General features: G+C 38.9%; 1 protein-coding gene across 3 annotated transcripts in view; it reads left to right on the top strand.

The window, feature by feature from the left end:
• The first annotated feature begins 3,700 nt into the window (after positions 1 to 3,700).
• Positions 3,701 to 6,773, top strand: part of l3mbtl4 (L3MBTL histone methyl-lysine binding protein 4) — a 23,244-nt gene continuing 20,171 nt past the window's right edge. For all 3 annotated transcript variants that reach the window (XM_080418525.1, XM_080418524.1, XM_080418526.1), the window contains exon 1: positions 3,701 to 3,743. The gene's annotated coding sequence lies outside the window, so the exon portion shown is untranslated. The remainder of the gene's footprint in view (positions 3,744 to 6,773) is intronic.

The following is a 6,773-nucleotide window of genomic DNA, read 5'->3' as shown; positions in this document are numbered from 1 at the left end:
ACGGTTTTGGACATTTCCACAGGACAGCGACAATATGCTGTATACCAGTGGTTCCTGCTGGTCCTTAAAAAGTCTTTAAAAGATGCTACCTAGGTCCTATTATCTTAAATCTACACTGAATTTGCTGTAGGTGAAGAAACGCAGCCTTTAGTCAGTCTGCTTTCTTGGTTAAAGTAATGGCGAAGTGGAATTACACACAGCCATTAAACAAGTAAGATGCGCGAACGCTGGAAGCGAACGCAGCTCGAAAATATTGTGTATTTACGGACTTGTAATCCGTGTTATTTCACCGTGATGGGGAGAGAACATTGACATTGTGTGTGTGTGTGTGTGTGTGTGTGTGTGTGTGTGTGTGTGTGTGTGTGTGTGTGTGTGTGTGTGTGTGTGTGTGTGTGTGTGTGTGTGTGTGTGTGTGTGTGTGTGTGTTTTGCAGGCTGTTGTGCATTTTAATCAGAGCATTGTCTACATTCCTGCACTCTGGCGCACTCTGGCGGCTGCACACAGGCAGTGCACGCACACAGAGAGACACACACACAGACAGACAGAGACACACACACCCCGAGCACGGTTTCATAGTAAGCTCCCCTTGCGCGGAGGCGCGCCTCCTTCCGCTGCGTTCGCAAATATTGTATTGACTGTTTAAGGCTACAGGCAGTACAACGGGTTAAAACACGTTAAATGGATGTCACAAAAAAAAAAGTAAGCGAAAGGCTTGTTTCCATTGTTGTCCATTAAACTGTCCACTCTACCTGGGATTCAAACCTGCGTCTCCTGTGCGGGAGACCAAAACTTCTGCCACTCTGCCAAGGAGTGGCAGGGTGGTAGTATGGGCATAGGCCTACTTGGGGGGGATTTATTGCACTTGTCAACCAGTATGGTGTCCTACCCGACACAAGTAGGTAGACCACCTCCAACCATTGCACATGTACTATGCAAAGGATAATCAATGGGGGAGCAGGTCATCATTGAGAAATACTCCCTGACAGGGTGATTACTGATTAAACAGTGAGGCAGAGGGGTCTTTATCACCCTGAAGGGGTTTTATTTCTCAATAATGATGACAGGGCTCCCAGTTGATTATCCTGCTTATTACACGGCTACTTAATAAATTGACCCAAAAAGGAACCAAAAAAATGATATATTAAAAAAAATATTTCATTCATGAAAGTGGTCTGTTAAAGTGATAGTTCACCCAAAAAGAAAAACATATTTTTCTATCAATTAGTCACCCCATGGAGAGTTGAATTCATGGATATTTTTTTGTTTTTGTCGCATTCCTAAGCCAATAATTTGATGACCAACAGACCGGTAGGCAGCGGTTCCGGTAGGAGAAACAAAGGAGACTCTTTGTGTCTCCTACCGGAACCGCTGCCGGTCATCAAATGATTGGCAATCGATAGAAAACGTTATTTTTGGGGGCCTTTAACGCATGCCAGTTGCATCCATCCAGTGCCCAGTACATATTTGACTGCACTGTTTAGCTGTAAATGACATAGTGTTTGTTGACATGAATACGGCAAAAACCAAGCAACACAGATTGATATGAGCCAGCCACCTGAACCCCAGCATCGGTATTGTGGGGAAAGCTTTAGCTGAAAATAGCCGATCGACAAGCTCACAATGCTACGCACCGCGTCGCATTGTTTACAGTTTAGGCATAGATAGACGCTCTTATTCCAGAGCGACTTACAGTAAGCAAGGACACAAGATAAAACATCATAATACACATACTACATCAAATGCATAAAAATAGTAATCTAATAATAAAATAATACATAAGTAAACCAATAATCTAATAATAACTAATACATACGTAAACCAAGAACCTATCATCAGCCTACAATGAAACTATACACACTATAGGATGGCAGGCCAACAATGATCATTCTGAGCTTGTCGATCGGCTATTTTCAGCTAAAGCTTTCCCCACAATAACAGAAAACAGAAAAGACACTAGTATTGAGCCCCTCGGGACTCTGGTTACCCATATGGGGTATTAAGTAGTTAGACAGCAGCCTGATATTGAGTTCAGCAGTCATTATTCAAAAATAACTGACTGATGAATTCAGTGACTGACCAATCAGAATCAAGCATTCAACCAAGCGGTGTATAAATTGCTGATAAATCGTATAAAGTCTTACAACACAGGATGTTCACACAACACACAGCAAGGCATTCTGGGTAACTGAGCAATGATGGCAGATCAACAGCTTATCAATAAACAACAATCTGTAGTCAATTCAAACAGGGAAAAGAAGCAAGTCTTACCTTAGACTAGAATAAATTCCACAACCTAGATTTAATAATAATAACAATAATGATAATAATAATAATAATAATAATAATGGTAATAATAATAGTAAGTGTAATAATAATAATAATAATAATAATAATAATAAAATTAATAGCAATGATAAAAACAATATTAATAATAATAATAATGATAAACACATCCACACAGCGAGCTAAAGAACTGCACACTTACAAGGAGAGAGGATTGATTGCTAGAGAGACTGATCGACACAGAGAGAGAGAGAGGGGGGAGGGATAATGTTCCTCTCTCCTCTCCTCCCTCCTTTTCTTTTAAGTGAAAAACACACACACACACACACACACACACACACACACACACACACACACACACACACACACACACACACACACACACACACACACACACACACACACACACACACACACACACACACTCTATCTATGAACTGTGTAACAGAAATATGATTATTCACTGACTGTAGTGTAGTGTATAATGTATTAGTGGTAGTAGAGTAGTTGTCGTAGTATAATGTATCAGGGTATTAGTATCAGTATCAGTATAGTGGTAGTTATGTCTACTCACTAGCAGTAGGCTAGTTCCCACAAACAATGGGATGGCATTTTGGGGTCATGGACCCATTTTTTATGGGTCACAAATATCCCCTTTCATATGTTTTAAACATTTTACAATTATTATTTCAAAAGATATAAAAAAAAAAAAAACTGGCTAATAAGACAAATATGCATTTATACATTATGATTGCCCTCTATAACTAAATTTAAAGGTTTTAAAACTTTCTATTTATTTTAGAAACAGTTAATCTTTTACTCAAGAGGGGCAATACCCGTCGCAAGTTGATGATGTAATTTGTCCATGTGTGGTCCAGCCCTATGGAATTTATGGAATACATGTGAAAAAACCCCATATTTGAAATATTGATTTGATGCTCATTTTAACGTTATAGGAAGACAGGCATTATTTCTATAATAAATACAATATTTAAGGTGTTTTTCATTTAACATTTTAGTTATAGAGGATAATTATAATATATTAAGAAATCTTTGGCTTATTAGCCAGGGATCCTTTTAAGAAATAGTGAAAATAGCAGATCTACAAGCTCACAACGCATGTGAGCTTGTAGATCTGCTATCTTTCTTTCTTTTTTTCTCTTTCTTTCTGTCTCACTCCCTCCTCCCTCCCTCTCTCACTCCCTCTCTGTCCTCTCTTTCTTTCTCTCACTCCCTCTCTCTCTCCCCCTCTCTTTCTCTCTCTCACTCCCTGAGTCCCTCTCTCTCGTCTGATCTCTCTCTCTCTCTCTCTCCCCTCCCTCTCTCCTCTCTTTCTCTCTCTCTCTCTCTCTCTCTCTCTCTCTCCCTCCCTCCTCCTCCTCCTGAGTGATTCCGGGCATGCGCAGTAGACTCATTTCCGGGTAGTGTTTGACAGCAGAGAGAGACGCTCGTGACAGACGGTAAGAAACTGATCAGTTCATTCATTAATCAATACATCTGATCACTCATGGATTCATACAACATACACAACACCCTGACTGACCGTAGGACGGCTTTTAACGCTTCTCTGTGTGTGTGTGTGTGTGTGTGTGTGTGTGTGTGTGTGTGTGTGTGTGTGTGTGTGTGTGTGTGTGTGTGTGTGGACACTCAACACGATGGGCCCACAAGTTAACTGCTCCTAAGTGGTGAGAGAGAGAGAGAGAGAGAGAGAGAGAGAGAGAGAGAGAGAGAGAGAGAGAGAGAGAGAGAGAGAGAGAGAGAGAGAGAGAGAGAGAGAGAGAGAGAGAGAGAGAGAGAGAGAGAGAGAGAGAGAGAGAGAGAGAGAGAGAGAGAGAGAGAATTTGCATAGTATTAAGATACATTTATTTTATTCCTATTTTATACTCAATATTTAATTGTACATACATTGTTTTGTTTTGATTGTCTTGTTCCACTTTTGCTTTGTCATGTTTTCTCATGCCAATAAAGTTCCATTGAAGAGAGAGAGAGAAAAAACTCAGGCATATCAGACACGCCCCCATCCTAGATCCTATATAAAACTCAGGCATATCAAACACGCCCCCATCCTAGATCCTATATAAACTCCACTTCAACCAACATTTTCAGCTCCCGCCATCCTATTTACTGAAAGACAAGAAGATACAAGTAAAGAAAAGAAAATAACAAATAGAAAAATTATGATAGAAGGACAATATGAGTCACCAAAAACAGGGACGTGTGTTTTCAATGAGTCTAACATGGTTAAAATGGAGTTTGAAGATCAATGGACTTATATAGAGGACAGGGGGGCGTGTTAAATTAATATAACATATTGTATCAAACAAAGTAATAACTGCCTATCTGCGGTGATAGGTAGACGCTGAAATGAGAAGTGTTTTAAAGTGAAATACCCCTTTAAGTGTAACAAGCAAAGTCCAATTTATGCTTGGAGAGACAATTTTATGAAATGTTAACAAGGAAGTGAATGTGGTCTGTTTTGCGGTCCAAGTTTTGACTGTAAGCTGTCACAATTATGAAATATTACTTGACAGTTAATTGCCATAGACTTGTTTTTTTCCATTAAACATTGGAACATAACAAGTTTAAAACTACAATTCTATTTGGCTTTTAGGCTTTGTTAGGGATGGCCAACCGGTCCGTTACCCGTTAACCGTTAAGAAATTGGCAACCGGTTAACACTAACGGCTAATGGCAAACCGTTAAAAAAAAACATTTTATTTTGAAGGGCCAAGTCTACACCTGCAACCACACGTGACTTCCACTAGACTAACACTAGTAAACACAAAAAGAAGCGCGAGCAAAGAGAAGTGGTGTTTGGGATTAAAAAAACTGTGTATTTTTCTTTTTTTAATTGGTAAATAGCGCTTTATTTTGGGAACACATTTCCTTAACGGTTAATGATTAATTAATCTGTAAGGCCTAACGGCAACCGGTAAAAAAAATGTCTCCATTTGGCCATCCCAAGGCTTTGTAAACACAAGTTTGTCCGCGGACCTCCATCGGAAAGTTATTTTGTGCAAGAGACCCCTATACAAGATTTGTGTTGTGAAGATGTTTCAAAAATTTTCAAAATCTTTCCCAAAACTGTCAAGATAAACAAAAAACAAACAAACAAAAAAAACAGATCTACATGCTCATAGCATTGCAACGCTGTAGATTGCTTGTAGCTTGCTGTAGAAGCTTGTAGATTGGCTATATTATAAATATGATTGCCGCTACACGGCATTAGAAGGACATTCTAATGCAGGGGTAGGAAACTTTGATGATGGAGAGGGCCACTATATTTCCACACTCACTCCAGAGGGCCACATTGCATATGCTGTCGGGCCATTCTATGTCACATTCTATGTATGCGTTTTGAGCTTGTAGATCTGCTATTTTTTTATTTATTTTTTGGAATCTTATTTATTTTTTGCTATTTTTTTATTGGAATCCTGAAAAGTAACATTTTTATTTAATTTCGAATGTTTATTTTTTATTTTTTATTAAAGTATTTATTCATTTTTCAACAAATAAACATGACATAACATAACAGACAAAGACCAACAACACAACAGTACAGATAAATTAAACAACAACAACATAGAATAAATAAAATATAACTAAAACAGGCAGTCATAACAAAGCTAAGCGGACAACACCCCCCTACACCCCTTTATTATCAGTTGTGATTATACATCAATTGCGATCTGTTTCAACATATGATCAATGCAGCAAACCCTTTATGTACGAAAAGAAGTAGTCCCATACTCGATGGAACTTCCCTTTTACATTGTTTTTTCTGGCAATCAGATATTCATAAGATGCAGTCTCAGTCATAAGTTGGGTCCAATCTGCCAGCCCTGGTGTACATGAGCTCTTCCAATTTCTTAATATCAGCCTAGCTGCAGTAATGAGCCCTGCCGTTATCAATGCATGTTGACCTTTGCTGACACCTTGTGGCAAGAGTGTGCTATCTCCAAGAAGACAGAACAGTGGTGATTCGGGCAATGTTTGTCCCAACCAATCCCCCATTTTCCTCAGAACTTCTTTCCAAAAAGGTACTACCACAGGGCATTCCCAGAAGGCATGTAAAAATGTTCCAGTTTCTCCTTTACACTTCCAACACCTTTTGTCTTCGACCAAACCCATCCTAAAAAGCTTCACAGGAGTTTAGTAAAATCTATGTATGATCTTGTAATGGGTAAATTTGCTTCGAATATCCCTAGCGGCCCAACCAACCTTAGAAACTATATTCAACCATTTCTCTTTGCTTATTTCACATTCTAGATCTCTTTGCCATATAATCTAAGATTCTCAGTCTTCGCACTTTGTAGTTCCATTATATTTTGATAAAATAGTGAAGCACTATGCATTGTTTTTGGCAAATTAAAAACGTTTTGTATCATGTTAGATTCCCCTATACTCCTGTTTAAGCCTGAACACACTTCCCACACTACTCCTTATTAATTAGAGATATTTCCAAAATTCACCCCTCCCCACATGAAATT

Source organism: Gymnoscopelus braueri, assembly GCF_963280865.1.
Source record: "Gymnoscopelus braueri genome assembly, chromosome: 21".
NCBI lineage: Eukaryota > Metazoa > Chordata > Actinopteri > Myctophiformes > Myctophidae > Gymnoscopelus > Gymnoscopelus braueri.
This window is presented reverse-complemented; position numbering and strand designations above follow the sequence as displayed.